The following is a 17,136-nucleotide window of genomic DNA, read 5'->3' as shown; positions in this document are numbered from 1 at the left end:
AATGACTTCTTTACAGTTATTCTAACATGGCTCTACTCTTGCTCAGCAAAAAGCAATATACAGAAGCAAAATCAAGCGGTTATTCTAAGCTCTTACACACTGTGTGCTGTTTGTGGAGTAGGTGTGTGTAGACCAGCTCAAGTTCAAGTTCCTCTCCCCAACCTCCTTCCCATGCCACCTTCCTGTCTAACCTGCTGAAAAGCTTCCCTTTCTGGAGGTGGCCTGGACAGCCTCGCTCAGCCCCACCCAGTTGCCATGCCGATGCCATGCTGTTGTTACTTTATCCATGTGTGTTAGCTCTCTGGTGCCCGGTGGTTGTACTCTGCTCTGCACACTGCAGGTCCCAAGTCAGCTCGTCAGCGGGCCTTCTGTGCCTCGTCCCAACTTCTCCATCTCCCTGGGCTTGCAGAGGAAGCAGGCGGAGATCTATGTCTTCACGCCGATGCGTGTTGCTTCCCTTAAATCCCAATGTAGCTTTGGAAAGGGAGCTCTGAGAATGGACAGTGGGACCCTGGCAGCCCAAGGGCAGCCAGGAGACAGCAGCAACTGTGTCCAAGGAGCAGGTGCTCAAGTGCTTGCTGAATTCCTCGTGCTCTCAGAGGCTCCCTTTTGGGAGCGCTTGTCCCTGTGGATAGCCCCACTCTAAGACACACACATACACACACACACACACACACACATCTGCCCTGAACTGGGATTCAGACAGAGCCTGGATGGACCACAGCAGCTCAGAAACGTTCGGTTCCAACAACAGGTCCATGATACCAACAGCTACACTAGGGAAACCTGAGGCTCTGGGGTTTCCCTTCAGCGTCAGGCTGTGGCTGCATGCTGGCCAGTGTCCAGCCAGGAAGTCCCAGCCTCTGCTCTGGGCAGTGGGCCGCAGCACGGCTGGCTTGAGACCTCAAGCGCATCAGTCACCTGGGACGTCTCTTGGCCTCGTGGATCTGTGTCCAAACGCTGAGGGCCTCTGCACCTATGCTCCAGACCAAAGTGCCTGGAAACTTACAGAGCTGTCTTCGGGGCCCATCAACAGTTGGAGTCCCTGGTTTAGCTGGGGGCTTGGGGGCAGGTATGGCTGCCATGAAGAACCTGACTTTCCAGAAAGACCAACCCCGACTGCTTCCTGAGACTGTCTTGGCTTTTATCTTTGTTGTTGTTACATGTGAAAAATTCATGTATAAAAGGCCCCTTTCTGACTTAAAAGTTTGAGAATCTGATAGACCTGGAAGCCAGCCTCCTGCTTCAGGATTTTTTTTTTTAATTTTAATTTTTAAATATGTATGTATTTGAGAAGTAGGGAGACAGGCAGCGAAGAGTTCCCTTGCGCTGGTTCATTCCTCAAATGCTTGCAATGGTCAGGACTAAGCCAAAGCCGAAGCCAGGAGATGGAATTTAGTCCAAGACTCCCTTGTGCCGGCAGGAACCCAACCACTCTGAGTTGTTAGTATTGCCTCTCATGATTGGCATTCACCAGAAAGTTGAGCCAGAATATGGAATCAGGCATTGAACGCGGACCCTCCAGCAGGGAGTATGGTGTCCTGGTGGCATCTTAACTGCCAGGCCAAATGCCTTCCTAGAGAATGCTTCTCCTGCACACGCATTGCTCCCCAACCTCCTCGCAACTCTTGGCAGGGGAGGATCCCCCCGGAGTTCCTGTATAAGCCAGTGTTAAGATCAATTCTAACCCCAACCACATGGTGCCATAACATCGTGCTTCTGATCTGCCCGCCCATGCAAAATAAGCTCTGCCATGTTTTCTATACTCCCAGGTTTATAGGGCCTTTCACTGGGTTGCATACAGTAGATACTTAATGAATGAAGGTGAATTCATTCCTAGCATTCTCTCCCTACATGAATATGGAGGAAGCTTGCTACTGATTTAGGCTGCTTTGCCTTGAAATTGCACTCCAAGAAGACACGACACATGGTAGCGTCAATTCAAATCACCCCTTTTCACTCAAACCCTATAGATAGTGCATAGAGGGTTTCTTATTGTGATAATGGAAGGGAGAGATGTGGAACAAATTTTGGACAAATAACACCCAACCCAGAAAATAAAGGCTTGCAGCAGGTGTCCTGAGGTGCAGATCCTGTCATTGGAAGGGTGTTGGGGATGAACAGTGGATAGGTGAGATGTCTGTAACGTTGGGTAAGTGGTTTTCTTTGTGCCTTTGTGGATGAGCCTGTGCTGAGTGATCAGAATCAACTGGCGAGTCAGCACCAAACTGACGGGGTGATGCCCCAGGCTGCATGTAACATTGCCTCTGAAGAACACGAATGCTCTTCCCTCCCGTGCTAGAATCTTCATCCTCCTGGTTTTCCTGAACTTGGAGCACTATCTTAATTGTAGGAATAATGAGGCAGGTACTTGGGCAAACATTAGAAGCTGAAAGAACGCACAGCTGAACAAAGTCTTAGGATGCCATAAAATTCAAACACTTGGGCAGCAGGTGCTGTGAGCCAGGTACTGTTCCACACATCTTGCGTACATCAACTCACTTGGTCCTCATGGTAGATCAGTAGAGGTCGCATTAATTGTTCCCACTTTCTAGCTGAGAAAGAGACTTGGGTAGCATCATTCCATGGCTATGGGAGTGCTAAGTATGCTGTGGGGGACAAGAGAACGGCCCAAGCTAGACCTGCTGTTCGGGAGACCCTGTAGGCTGTTTGGCACAGCCATGTCTTCCTCTGGCTTCCACCCGGAGCCAGGAGATTTCTTTGGGTCTCCCATGTGTGTGTAGGAAAGTATTTTGTCATCCTCTGCTGTTTTCCCAGGCACATTAGCAGAGAGTTGGATTAGAAGTGGAGCAGGGGGTAGTAGGCAGTAGGGAAGGTTGTTTTTTGCGTACTACACCACAACACTGGCCCAGAAGATATAATTCTGATCACCAGAAAGCCTTTTTGTTTGAGATTCCTGCAGCCCAGTACTCAGTTAATGAAAAAGGAAGGGTAGAGGTTATCTGAACTATAAAATAGACTAAGCGTTCTGAAAAACTGATTGTCGGGGGAAGACTTGAGATCAAAGCACAGATCAGACATCACTAGCAATCCAGGGCAAGACCAGACACTCCCTGTTCTACGATCCTGAGAATGAAATCAGACATTACTGGCTTACAGAAGGCAACACAGACCGTCCAGCATCCAATGACCTAACTGATGTCCGCTTACTTCCCCCACTGATGATTTCACCAACCCACAAGCTTGGGCCAATCAGGCCTACCTTTTAGTTTGGTTAGAAAGACAAAACCATCAGCAGACAGCAATGAGTGAAGGGCAGGGGCCAAGGTAGGTAGGGTTTCAGGAGAGGAAGAGATGTCCAAGGAGCATGGCTTTGTCCCTGGCTTGGAGGACACACGAAGAGTGAGCAGAAATGACCTCCTCCCTGCACCTCTGCTTCATCTTTCTGTCGCTGACTCCCTGTCGTGGTGAACAGCTCCACCCCTGAGGACACCTGCACACGTTCAGCATCACTCCTGCATTCTCCATCACTAGCAGCCTCAGGGGAGCCCCCCAACCAGAGAGTTAGCTGATAACCTCCTCAGTGACCAGTGACGTGTAGAACCTGACCCTGTCTGCCGCTATCTCAGAAGCAAAGCCTTGCTTAGCACAACTGTTAGCACAGCAGTGCGCCCCAGCTTTTCCAAGTTCAACCTGCCTCGCTGTGCCTCATGTACTCATTTCTGTCAGCAGTCTGGGAGCACTCCTTTCCCAAGAAAATGGAACAGGAAAGCCCAGAAGGAAATCAGTTGCTCATTGTCATGGGTGAGAGTCGCAGTGAGGCAAGGCCCAAGCCCTTAGACCACATCCCTTCCTTCTGGGTTAGATGGGAGCCAATGAGGAGCAGGCCTCCCAGCCCTGACAACGTATGGAACTGTTGTCTCCAGCCTATAGTAGGGAAAATAAAGGCCAAAGGGGGCAGAATAATGGTGGAATTTTAGTAGTCAGCAAGGCATGGAGTCAGGTTGAAATTCATGTTTCACCACAAAGTGTGCCAACCTTCCATTTGCATTGCTGAGGCCAAACTGTGCCGCTGCCCCCACCTGAGAGGCACCTGCTGTGATGGCCTGTCTCCTTCCTAGGGCCTTTCCGGAGAAGTGTGTTAGTTGGCTTCTCATCCTTACAGCTAAACACCTGGCACGGGATAGCTAGGAAAGAATGAAGGATACTCAGCTTTTGAAGGTTCACAGCCCAAGACTAGAGAGCCTCCTTTTGTGGCGTTGAATCAGGCTGCTGGGTGGCAGGTCACATGCGCAGAAAGGATCACACAAAGCAGACAGGCTAGACTGAGTTCATCTTAGATATACAACCCCCTTACAAAAGAACTGCCTTCCAGAGGCTGGCATTGTGGCACAGTGGGTTAAGCTGCTGCCTATGACAATGGCTGCCCTGGCTGCTCTGCTTTCGATCCACTCCCTGCTGATATGCCTGGGAAAGCAGCAGAGGATGCCCAAGTACTTGAGCTCCTTCCACCCATGTAGGAGACTCATGTGTAATTCCTGACTCCTGGCTTTGTTTTGACCTAACTCCAACCGTTGCAAACACCTGGGAGTTAACCAATGGATGGAAGATCTCTCTTTCTCTTGCTCTTTCCTCCATGTCAGTCAGCCTTTGAAATATGAAAATCTTAAAAATAAATAAACAACTCTTTTCCAAAGGCATGATCCAATGACCTAGGGACCTCCTGCCAGGCCTACTCCCTAAGTACTATGATTGGATCAAGTCTCACCCTTAAGTCATTAGCCAATTATTAGTCTAAAGCCAACCACTCCATGGCTCTTCGGAGGACACCCAAGCTAATATCTCAGCCACAGCCAAGAGTCTCCCAGAGGCAAGCACAGTGGAGTAACGCCAAGCCATGTGTGCTGTGTGGGAGAGCATGCCTCCCTGGAACACGAACCAGTTAGGAGCATCCAAACTGGGAGGGAGAGCCTTGTGCTGATCTGAGGAAGTTGGGACAGGTAATTCCAGCAAAAGCAACAGTCTGTGAGCAAGGGAGTAGGAGATGGGACTTGGTATGGGGGGCTACCTTTGGGAAATCCATCCTGGCTCAGAGCTGGTTTGAGAGGCAGGGTGGCAGCTAATGAGGTCTGCTTGGAAAGGCAAAGAGAGGGCAGATTACAGCTACTTCAAAGATTGGGGCTTTGTCCTAAAGACAGTGAGTTGAACGACTTTGAAGTTAATAACCAAATTGCAAGAGCTATCAGTTATGTTCCCAAAGGAACAGAGAGGCTTCGGTAAACGGAAGATGAAGGAGAGTGCCTGTGGGGTGGACACAGGGTAGGGAAAGTGGGGCCTCTGAAGCCAACCATGGCAGGCAGCAGTTTCCACCCTATGGTGTAAGGGACCAAAGAGGTGGCAGCTCTCTAAACCTTGAGAGACAGTATGGACTAGGCAGTTGGCACACACACCTGGGCAGGGAGAGCATGCTCCACTGCAATCTCCTCCCTGCCTCCCATTCCTTGTTGATCCTCAACCTCCCCATTGGTAAGATCCAACAGGAAGCCGAAGACTAAGTAAGGCCTTGGGTTATATCCAAATAGTTCATCCTTCCAGGACACAGAGGAGTGGAAAAGGACAAAGACACAGAATGGAAGTGACTCCACCCGGAGACTATACAGCTCAGGTGACCTCAGTTCTGTTAAGAACTGTGAGAAACCCCTGTGCCTTAACTTGCCCTGACTCCCGTTGTGTAGATGGAGATAGGTCCCGAAGGCTCTCTATGTGTGTCATGAGAACTGCCATTCTGCAGAACAATCCTTCATTGGACCTGGCATGGTAGCTAGCAGCTAAAGTCCTCACCTTGCATGTGCTGGGATTCCATATGGGTGCCAGTTCACACCGTGGCTGCTCTGCTTCCCATCCAGCTCCCTGCTTGCGGCCTGGAAAATCAGTAGAGGATGGCCAAAAGCCTTGGGACCCTGTGCCCACGTGGGAGACCTGGAAAAAGCCTGGCTCCTGGCTTCGGATCAGCTCAGTTCCAGTCATTGTGGCCACTTGGGGAGTGAACCAGTGGATGCAAGTCTTTCACTCGGTCTTTCCTTCTCTTTGTAAATCTGACTTTCCAATAAAAATAAATCTTAAAAAAAAAAATCCTTCATTGACTTATCCCAAGAAACAATCCAAGGATGCCATTCCTAGAAAGGGCCTCTGTCCATCCACATCTCTTTCTGCTCCTGTCTTCCATTTTGTAGAGTCGTTGGTTTCATTACTTTTGTCACTTGGGCCCAGCACACAGAGAAAGAATGGGTCCAGCCGAGTGGAAGGCATATCAGGCAGAGCCCCTGGGCAATACACAGTGCAGAGCCTGTGATGAGTCAGGTAAGACACTCGATGTCTTCAGTGTCTAGGAGAGCGTGTGCTGCGAATGAAAGGGCTTCATGTGACTCTTAGAAGGTAGCTGTAACAGGTGTACCTGTCCTCCAATCCATCCAGTTGTCACCCTTTACCACTGCAGCAGCTGAAATCACATGCTCTCTGAGCAAAGCAAACTCCTGAATTTATGGTCGTGAGGTTTATATTGTGACATTGGAAGGGTGTAGTCCACAGAGACACCTTGCTTAAAGCTGGGGAGTCTGTGCGTTGAGTGTACTTGAGACTCAGCACTGGCTGACTTCAAAAGACACAGCGGTAGAGACAGGTGGACAGAGGGAAACCAACTCACTTCTCACTCAAATCAGAATTCATCTCATTGCATTCTGTACTAAGGGCAAGGGAGCTTTCTAATCAATGTTAGAAACTAAAGACATTTAGATTCAAATGAATTCGACATTATTTCTTGAGAAAAGTGTATCTTCATAAATTGTGTATGTTTGAGTGGGAAAATCATTAACCAGAAAGACTCACAGCATGGTCTCTCTTGGGAGATACTGTAAAATGAAAAGCATAAGTATATAGCTTCCAATTTCATTAATGTATGAGTGTGACACCCCTGTGCTGGGAGGATGGTGTGCTGACCTCCTGCCGGTGGGGCTGAGTGCACAGGCCATGTTCTGAGCCCCCAAATCCTGGCTTCTTTGAAGGGCCCACCCTTGCCCGCCGGAGTCTGCAAAATGTCGGAGAGCTGGTTTCAATATGCACATCCTGGGACGCGGGATTAATAATGCATCCTCCTTCGCCGCCACAGGTTCTGACGCGGCGGATTATCTTGCAGAGAAAATATAGCCAGTGCAGCCCAAGAAGCCAGCATTTCCACAGCCCCAGGGTCAGATACTCACAGAGCCAAGCTCCAAAGGGTGGTGGCTAGAGAAATTTGCAAGTGCAGAAATCCAAAGGTTTCTTGCCTTCTCTGTTTTCAAATTAGACTTGGTGGGAAATTGCTGGGGCTAAGGAACCCACCCTTTTTTTGGGGGGGGGGTAGGGAGATGGGACCAACACAGCTATGAAATAACCTGTTGAGACCCATGAGGCTGAGGGTTCCCACTATTAACACGTCTCACATACACAGGAAAGGTCACTCCTGTTGATCTAATCCCTCAGGATAGGTGCACCAGATCCACAAAGTTCTGCTTCTGAGTTGATAAAGCTCAGGACTGCCAGGGAGAGAGGGTATCTGGAGGCACTAGCTCAAGGGGAGCAGGCCTCTTCTCCATGACTGTGTATCCCACTGTCCTGCAGGGAAATGTGGGACTCCCTTTCCCTGGGACTCTCCGGGGTTCCTTCATGGTTTGAACCTGGAGACTGACATCTGTGGATTACATACAGGTTTTGGAAATTAGTCCTCATGGGGTTGGCGCTATGCCATACAGGGGGCTAAGCCATTGCCGCTTTTGCTGGCATCCCATACGAACACCCATATGAACAGCTGCTCTGCTTTCTGATGCAACTCTCTGCTAACGCACCTGGGAAGGCCACCCACACGGGAGACCTGGATGGAATTCCTGGCTCCTGGCCTCAGCCTGACCTAACCCACTGTCACAGCCCTGTGGACAGTGAGCCAGAGGCTGGGAGATCTCTTCTGCTCTGTCTTTCCCTCCTTCTCTGTAACTGTGCCTTTCAAGTAAATAATCAATACATAAATGTTTAGAAAGACAGAGAGAAAGAAAAAGGAAGAAAGAAAGAAAGAAAGAAAGAAAGAAAGAAAGAAAGAAAGAAAGAAAGAAAGGAAGGAAGGAAGGAAGGAAGGAAGGAAGGAAGGAAGGAAGGAAGGAAGGAAGAAAGAAAGAAAGAAAGAAAGAAAGAAAGAAAGAAAGAAAGAAAGAAAGAAAGAAAGAAAAAGAAAAAAGGCAAGGCAAGAGGGGGGCATTATAGCACTAATTTTTAGAATTTCCATCCTACACCTTGCAAAAAGTGGGAAAATGCAAAAAGTCAAAGAATGAAGCAAATAAATACCAACAAGCACGAAAGTTATAAAATATGTGCATTTGTTCTCCATAGCAAGTATAAAGAAGGAAAAAAAAATAGTTGTGTGTTGCTTTAGCGGGCTTTGAAAGCTAGAAACACTAATTTAAAATTCAGTTTTAAATGGTGGATGCTTTCTCTAGCATCTCCATGCTGTGCCAACAGCCCTAGAAGCATGAGATCAAATTTTCCACAGATACAAAATGAGTGGGTTGACTCAGAAATGAGTGCTTACCTGTGACGGGCGGAGAGGCCTTGTTCACCACATGTCCCAGAGTGGTGAGAAGTGGTGTTTCTGTTGGGAGCACCCCATTCTACGAACATCTGTGTCTCAATGAAGGAAAGACTGCTGTGCACAAACTGGTCTTGCAGTCCGTACTTGGCACACTCTCCTCCTTGGGCTGCTCTTCGGGGCAGCTTCAGAGCGCTGCCTGGCAGGAATCCTGGCTCGGCCAGTGGATGGAGATGCTGGGAGCCCCTGGAAGGCCAGGCTGCCTGTGGGCTCCCTCTCTTCCCCAGGCACTCAGATGCTGCTTCCTGGGAGAACAGTAACCACACAGGCTCACCTGAGATGCAACACCTGCCTCAAGTCTGCACCAGGTCTCCGTGGCAGCTAATTTTTACACAAAGAGTGAGGGAGAAAAAAAAAAAATTGGGAGGAGACAGAAGCCAGGACCACAGTGTAAAGGAGAAATGTTTACCCCACAGGCCCAGCTTTCCTTGCCTGCTGCAGAGTGTCTGTTCTGTGGCAGACTGGGGACGCAGGGCACCGCTGGCCACCCATGCTTGTGTGGTAGAGCTTGACAACGTTGGTTGTGTTTGAGACACTGCCTGATGGAAGCAATGGCACATGACTCACATGGTTGGGAGCAAAATTGTCTGGAAGAGCCAGGTTCAGGCAGCTTCCAGGAGCAGGCATCACCCCGGACAGATACCCCTGCCTACTGTGACTCTTCTGGCTGCATTGAATGAGACGTGTGTGTGTGTGTGTGTGTGTGTGTGTGTGTGTGTGTGTGTGTGTGTGTGTGTGCTGGACACGCCCATGCCAGAAAGCCCGCACATTGGAGAGCGTTCATCTGCAGACAAGGGCAAGGAGGACATGATCTCAGCTGCTTGGCCCAAGGACAATGCCAAAGGGAGAAACTCCCTACCTGTGTCTGTGGCTCAAACGCTGCACTGGCCCAGTTCTCGAAGCCCCATTGTTCTCCGACTGTGCTACTAAATGCACTATGTTTAATTTCAGTGTGGTGAAGCTGATGATCCTTACTTGAGAAGGTTTTCACATTCGGACCATGGATCTGGTCCCTAATTAAGTGGCAAGGGATCTTGTGAGATTGCTTACACTGGACAAAGGGCCTGGGGCAATGACTGAGGGCCCCTCTTGTCCCAGGCATGGGCCACAGGATTGATTTAAAAAAGAAAAAAAACAAAAAACGACACTGTAAGGCATCTCTTCCCAGTGATGGTTTCCCAGTGGTCAGGTGCTATGGCCTCCTTGGCTTTGTGCTTCCCTGGTGTGTCATCCAGGAGCCAAGGCCCGCAGCGTGCCATGCTAGCGTAACATTTTCTCAGGCAGGAGGTCTTTAGTGAGTCACTTCGGGACACTTATTAAATGCAGAAGAGGGGAAAAAGATAGACCTGTTATCAACCCCTCTGGCATCTGTCCCTACCCTTACTTCCATCATTAAGAGAAAATGTCCATATTGGATTGAGGGATGTCGAGCTGTAGTTGGGCTCTTATTTATTTCATCCTTAGGTTTTCTTAGAAACAAGGAGCCTGCTTTAAGAAGAAGCCAGAAATTTCCAAGCGCCAAGGGCAAGAGGATTGAGCTCATGAATATGGATGGGCTCGGAGTCAGCAATAAGGAGTTGGAATCCTGCCACCTCACCGCTGTGAGATATTAGGCAACTTATTTACTTTTTCTGAGTTTCCATTTTTCTTTATCTAGAAAATATGGCTAACCACAAAGGGATGTTGTAAGAATTAAGCAAGATAATGGATCTAAAGCCAAAACAAAAGGACAGACTCACCCAATAAGAATAATGGCATCTTTTTTGCCCCATCTTATCATGTGTGTATTGGGTTTTATACTTGGGCTGCATTCCCAAAATCAAGTTGACTGAGCACCCACTATGTGTACCCATTAGGTGTCAGTGGAGACTCAGAGAGAAATATGGAGGCAATACATGGTGTTACCTAAGGGAGGCCCACAGATCCCATGGAAGGAAACATAGACAGGTGACTTCTGGCACAGGTTGGCATGGGGTCATAGCCTGAGTATGGTGCTGAAGTGGGAAGGCTTGGCTTCAGAACTACCTGAACTAGGGAGACATCTCAGGCTGAAACTGAGTTGGAACTTGGAACTGGAGACAAGGCTGGAGAAGGTCAGAAAGAATGGCAGGTGCCAAGGCATAGGCCCTGAACTGGCCTGATCTGGCACATTCTTGGAGTTGTGTGGGGTTTGGTGGAAGATAAGATTTGGGATACTTTGTGTTCAGGCTACTAAGGCTTAGATTGTATCCTGTAGGCAAGAGGATGCCAGAAGAGGTTTCTGGAAAGGGCACAGATATGGTCAGCTTTTATTCCACCTATAAGGATCATTTGCTAAGGAAGGATCATTTTGCTAAGGATCATTTTGCTAAGGAAGCTTGGGTGGATGGACTTAAGAAGACGGTCTGGCAGAAGACTGGCAGTAGCAGTTTGGGAAATGGTCCATGTGGGGTGGTGAGTGACACAAGAGGAACAGTAAAGCTGAGACCCACAAGTCTCGCAGAGGCAGAATTGACAGAGAAGGAAGGAAGGAGAGCAGGTGACCCCGGCTGATTTGCAAATGTTGGAGCTCAGGAGACTGAGTGATGCCCTTGACCCAGCAACACATTTTGATAGATCTAATTGGGGTTTTGGTTGTTTGAAGATTTAATCATTTGATTGAAAGACAGAGTCAAAAAGAGAGAAGGAGAGACACAGAGAGAGGTCTTTCACACACTGGTTCACTCCCCAGATGGCTACAACAGCCGAAACTAGACCCAACCTAAGCCGGGAACGTGGAACTTCTTTCAGGTTTCCCACATGAATGCAGGGGCCAAAGGACTTGCATCATGCTCTACTGCTTTCCCAGGCACATTAATAGGGAGCTGGATTGGAAGTAGAGCAGCTGGGACTTGAACCAGTAACCATATGGGGTGTTAGTGCTCCAGGTGGCAGCCTTATCTGTTTGCCATAGCACCAGCCTCTGTGCTTTCTTTGCTTTGCTTTTTAAAATATTCATTTACTTGAAGAGCAGAGTGACGGAGAGTAAGAGACATACATGCAGAGACAGAGAAAAATGTTCCATTCACTAGTTCACTGTCCAAATGCCCTCGACAGCCCGAGCTGAGCCAATCAGAGCCAGGACCCAGGAGCTTCATCCTTGTCTCCCACATCGGTGGTAGGAACACAAAAACTTGGACCACTATCTCTTACCTTCAAGGTCTGTGTGTCCTGGAACAGAAGAGCAGCCAGATTCCAGGTCGGGGTGCATGTGACAGACTAATCACTGTGGCCACAATATCCAACCAATCTGTTTCTGAAGCACTTTTTCTACGTGCTGTGAGAGCTTGCTCAATCACTATTAGACCTGTCTTACTGATGAGACAACTGAGGCTCAGATACATTTAGTGATTTGCCCCAGATCATGGAGCTAGCAAGAACTGAAACCAAAACAAGGTGCTTTGCTCATCTAGCACTGCTTTGACTACCTGCTGTTTAAAGATGTCAAGACAGCCAATGGCAGGAAATATGTCCAACCACTCCCCCTTGGGACCACTTCCTCTTTTCCTTGATGCCAAGGCAAGGGCACTCAGTTAGGTCTCAGTCAAGATGGTCTTGTGTTTCATTGTCCTGGGCCACTGAAGTCCCAGAACACTCAAGCTGTTCAATGAGCAAACATTGGGTGTCCTTCCTTGTGCCAAAATAAGATTGGCTCAACCTGGTTATCATGGGAGGCCCAGACGTTCCAATTGATGCTGACATTGAAAACCAGGGAGAATTCACTTATTCCAAAAATGAAAATACAGGCTGCTATTATGGCACAGGCCAGCATCCCATATTAGAGTGCTGGTTTGACTCTTAGCTACTCCACTTACATCCCAGCATCCGGGTAATGCTTTTGTGAAGGCAGCCAATGGTGGTGTAAGTACTGGTATTTCTATCACTTCATATGGTAGACCAACAGGCACTTCCAGGCTCACGGCTTAAGTGTGGCCTAGCCCTAGCTGCTGAGGATACCTGGGGAGTAGACCAGCAGATAGAAACTCTCACTTGCTCACTCACTCTTTCAAATAAAGAATTTTTGAAAGATGAAGATCCCTTCAGGGGATACAGTAGTTTCCCCTCCCTCCTTATCCCCTGAGGATACACTCAAGAAGGTATTTGAAAATCAGACAGAACCAAGTCTATAGATACTATATACTATGCTCTTTCTGATTACACATACCAGTAGTCAAGTTTCATTACTGCTTGTACATACACACACTGAAATACCATGACATCCAGTCTGAAAACTGCAGTGTCTATTCAGTGACTTACAGGACGGTAGTGCATATAACATGGCTACACTGGACAAAAGGATCATCTACATCCTTTCCAGGTAGGGCAAGATGGTACAAGCTTCATTGTGTTACTCAGAATGGTGCACAATTTTAAAATTAGTGAGTCGGTTCTTTCTGGATTTTCTCACTAAATATCCGGGGTAAACTGATCATGTAACTGAAACCATGAAATTCAATATCACAGATAAGAGGAGACTCATCTATCTTCTTAAAATTATTATTGTCATTTTATGATACAATTCCATAGGCCCTGAGATTTCCCTTACCAGCCACCAAATCCCCTTCACCCACACTGAATTCCCCCACATCATTATAACAGATAATTCCTCATAAACAGTCATATGTCCATCATCGTGGGCATGGACAATGGCAGAGAGTCCAGCATCCCATTGTCAAGACACATCCAACAGTTTCGTTGAGAGTCCATTCTCAATCCGGAAGTAGAGATGCACACTGCACCGTATCCTCACATCTGGATATGTAAGTCTCCACCACAGTCACTATAAATCCCCCCAAGTGAAAAGCCACAACAAAATTGACAACAGGAAGAAAAGCAGAAATTTACAATGCCATGAAGTTAAACAACATGCCACTGGATATGATAGTCTCCATTACACAGTTACTGTACATCCCCTTAAATGAAAAAACCACAAAACAAAGTCAACAACTCTAAGAAAAAATAGAAATTTACAACACCATGAAGTTAAATAATGTGCTACTGATTGACTAACGTGTCGATGAGGAAATGAAAAAGAAAATTAAGAACGTTCTTGAATAAAATGATGCTACTATATGATCTATGAGTTATTAAAGAATGTAATGAGAGGGCCCGGCGCGGTGGCGCAAGTGGTTAAGGTCCTCGCCTTGCATGCCTGGGATCCCATATGGACGCTGGTTCTAATCCCGGCAGCCCCGCTTCCCTTCCAGCTCCCTGCTGTGGCCCGGGAAAGCAGTCGAGGACGGCCCAAAGCTTTGGGACCCTGCACCCACGTGGGAGATCCGGAAGAGGCTCCTGGCTTCGGATCGGCATAGCATCGGCCGTTGCACTCACTTGGGGAGTGAATCATCGGACGGAAGATCTTCCTCTCTGTCTCTCCTCTCTGTATATCCGCCTTTCTAATAAAAAAAAATAATAATAAAAACAAATCTTTAAAAAAAAAGAATGTAATGAGAAAAAAGTATTTAGAAGAAATGAAACTAAAAATAAAAATATCAAAATCCATGAGATAGTTTCCACTGAACTTTGTTGGTGAGATGTGTCTCCTATAGGCAACAAACAGATGGGTTTTGTTTTTTTAATCCAGCCTACTAACCTATGACGTTGGATTGATGAGTTTAATCCATTTATATTCAGGGTTAACATAAGTAGACGATAATTTGGTCCTATCATTTAGTAATGGATTATTCATTGATTTAGTCTTCTGTTGTCATTTTACTGGGATGTTCCTCATTTGCCTTTGTTTTTGGTGGGTGCTATTCCTCTTCTCTGTCAAAAGAACATCTTGAAGTATCATTTGTAGGGCAGGTTTGGAAGGAGTGAATTATTTTTGTTTTATTTTTCTGTGAAGAATTTTCTTTTATTTTCAAAGATAAAGGAAAGCTTTGCTGGATATGCTATCCTGGGCTGACAATTTTTTTGCTTTTAGAATCTGGAATATGTTGCTCCATTCTCTTCTGGCCTATGGAGTTCCCTGTGAGAGGTCTCCTGTGAGTTTAGTTGGCTATTCCTCCATAGGTCAATTGGTCTTTTTCACGTGCACATTTAAGGATCTTTTCCTTATGTTTGATTGAAGAGAGCTTCATGATCATGTGTCATAGTGAAGATTGCTTTTGATCAAACCTGTTGGGAGTTCTGTACCCCTCCTGGATGTTGTTTTCCAATTCTTTCTCTAGATTAGGAGAATTTTCTCTTATTATTTCATTAAACACATTTTTAAATCCAGTTTCTCTTCCTGCACCTTCTGGGACTCCCATAACTCTTATATTTGGCCTTTTAATAGTGTCTCTTAGTTCTTTTTTTAGCTTGACCCAACTCTGCCTCCAGCTGATTGATTGCTTCCCCTTGGTGACAAAAATATCTTCCATTTTTGAGATTCTTTCTTCTACCTCCTCTATTCTATTATTAAGATTTTCCACTGAATTTTTAATTTGCTCTATTGCGTCCTTCATTTCCAATAATTTGGCTTGATTTTGTTTCAGTGTTGCTATTTCCTGCGTGATTGATTCTTTAAATTCCTGCATGTGCTTGCTGTTTTTAAGAAGCTTTATAACAAGTGTTTTGAAGTCTGTGTCCCCTATTTTCTCAATGTCTTCCTCAGTTAACTCTGAGGTTGGCAAAGCCTTTTGCTACTTTGCAGGGGGAGTCTTCAGTAATAAATATTTATTGTGCTTCTGTATCTTCTTTTCTCTTGGTCATTGTACCTCTGGTTATCAGATTCTTCTCCTTGGGACAAGTTATTAAGTTGTGTCATCCACAGGTCTATAGTTTGATTTTCCTTATTGTGATTGTTACATGATTCTTTGTTTGCAGTCACTTGTCCACTCCCTCCAGTGAATTTCAGATCTGGGCTCTTATGTTAGACTTCCACCCTGGTCTCTGTAGCCCCAGCTCCTGGCTCACCACTCTCCACCTCCTGTGATCCTATGCTGAGGCTGCACTGTTGTCTGTGCAACCTTTCTCCAACTTCCGGTTTGTGCAGTTCCCAGGATTAGGGAGACACCAGGTGTCCTAAATAGCTAGGCTGTTGGAGGTGCTGATCTTGCTAGAACCTGCTGGTCATTAGATCTGGGGACTGACTGACTATTTTAGGTGGAACCTATAGGATGCCACATCATTGCAATTCACTGACCTTGAAATGAGTTCATTTCCAGCTTAATGCACCCTTAGTCCTGTCCCACAGCCTTTGCCTTCTTACACAAGATGGCACCCAATTTGGCTGTACGGTGGTCAGGGGGAGGTGGATTTGGGCTGTGAAATCTACCCTGTTCTCTCATCGCCTTCCAGGATTTGCTGCTCTGTCTCTGCTTCTGCTCAAATCAAACAAACCAGCGAGATGGGCAGCTTTTTATCTGGGTTCACCTTCTGATCTGGTGAACTCCCCTTTCCCACCTGGTTGCTGGTGGAGTTCCAGCCACTGGTGCAGTTCAGATTGCAGCTGAGTGAATGCTGCTGGGACTCTGGTCATGGTAACACATGGAAGTGGGTCCCATTGGGTCCACTGCTTTCCTGCATCCATCAGTCTCCAGATGCCCCTCTGCTGTCGTCTGTCCTCTCCTATTTCCCGGAATGTGCTCTCCCTGCTTCTCTCTGGCTAATAGTTCTCTGTTTCTTTAAATGTGTACTCACCCTATTTCACCATCTTGATTCTCTCTCTCTCTCTCTCTTTTTTAAGTTTTACTTATCCATTTATTGAATGTTTGAGAGAGAGGGAGAGCAAGTTCTTTTGTCTCATGCTTTACGCTTCAAACACCCGTAACATCTGGGGAGGCAGAGGCCAAAGCCAGAGCCAGATACTCTACCTGGCTCTCCCACCTGGATGGCAGAATCTGAAGTATTTGAGCTGTCACCTTCTGCCTTCCAGGCACATTGGCGCAAAACTGGATCAGAAGCATGGCGCAACTGGAACTCATTCCATGTTCTCTGACATGGAAAATGGGAGACCTGGACAGTGGCGTAGCTTGTTGTACCACAATCTGAACTAATTCACACATTTTTAAAAAGTGTTCTATAACATTAAAAAAAGTTCCATAACTGCTGTTCATGAACCTTTACTCCCTCCTGTCCCACTCAAACTCCCGGAGGCCTGCTCAGGAGCCCAGCCGGCGCAGCTCCTGTTTCCTGCTCTTGCAGATCCTTCCTCACTTAATTATTTCTAACCATCATTTTAACAGTTAATGATAACTTACGGAACATAAGTTGAGGTTCAGTTCCAGAGTACTACTTTCTATATGATAAATACACTTACAGAAGGTCTAGGCTTGTTTTTATTTTGTTCTATTTTTTTTTTTAAGGAAGAGATTTGTTTATTTGAAAGGAAGAGTAACAGAATGAGAGAGACAGAGAGATCTTCCATCAGTTACTTCACTCCCCCAAAATGGTTGGGGTTGAGCCAGGCCAGAATTAGGAGCCTGGAAGTCGGTGCAGGTCCCCCATATAGGAGCAGGAGTATGTGTGCCACCTTCCACTGCTTTCCCAGACACATTGGC

This window comes from Ochotona curzoniae, unplaced genomic scaffold, assembly GCF_017591425.1.
Source record: "Ochotona curzoniae isolate NIBS_2020 unplaced genomic scaffold, NIBS_Ocur_1.0 contig_4105, whole genome shotgun sequence".
In the NCBI taxonomy this organism is placed as follows: domain Eukaryota; kingdom Metazoa; phylum Chordata; class Mammalia; order Lagomorpha; family Ochotonidae; genus Ochotona; species Ochotona curzoniae.
The sequence above is the reverse complement of the archived record's forward strand: the minus strand, read 5'-3'. Positions refer to the sequence as shown.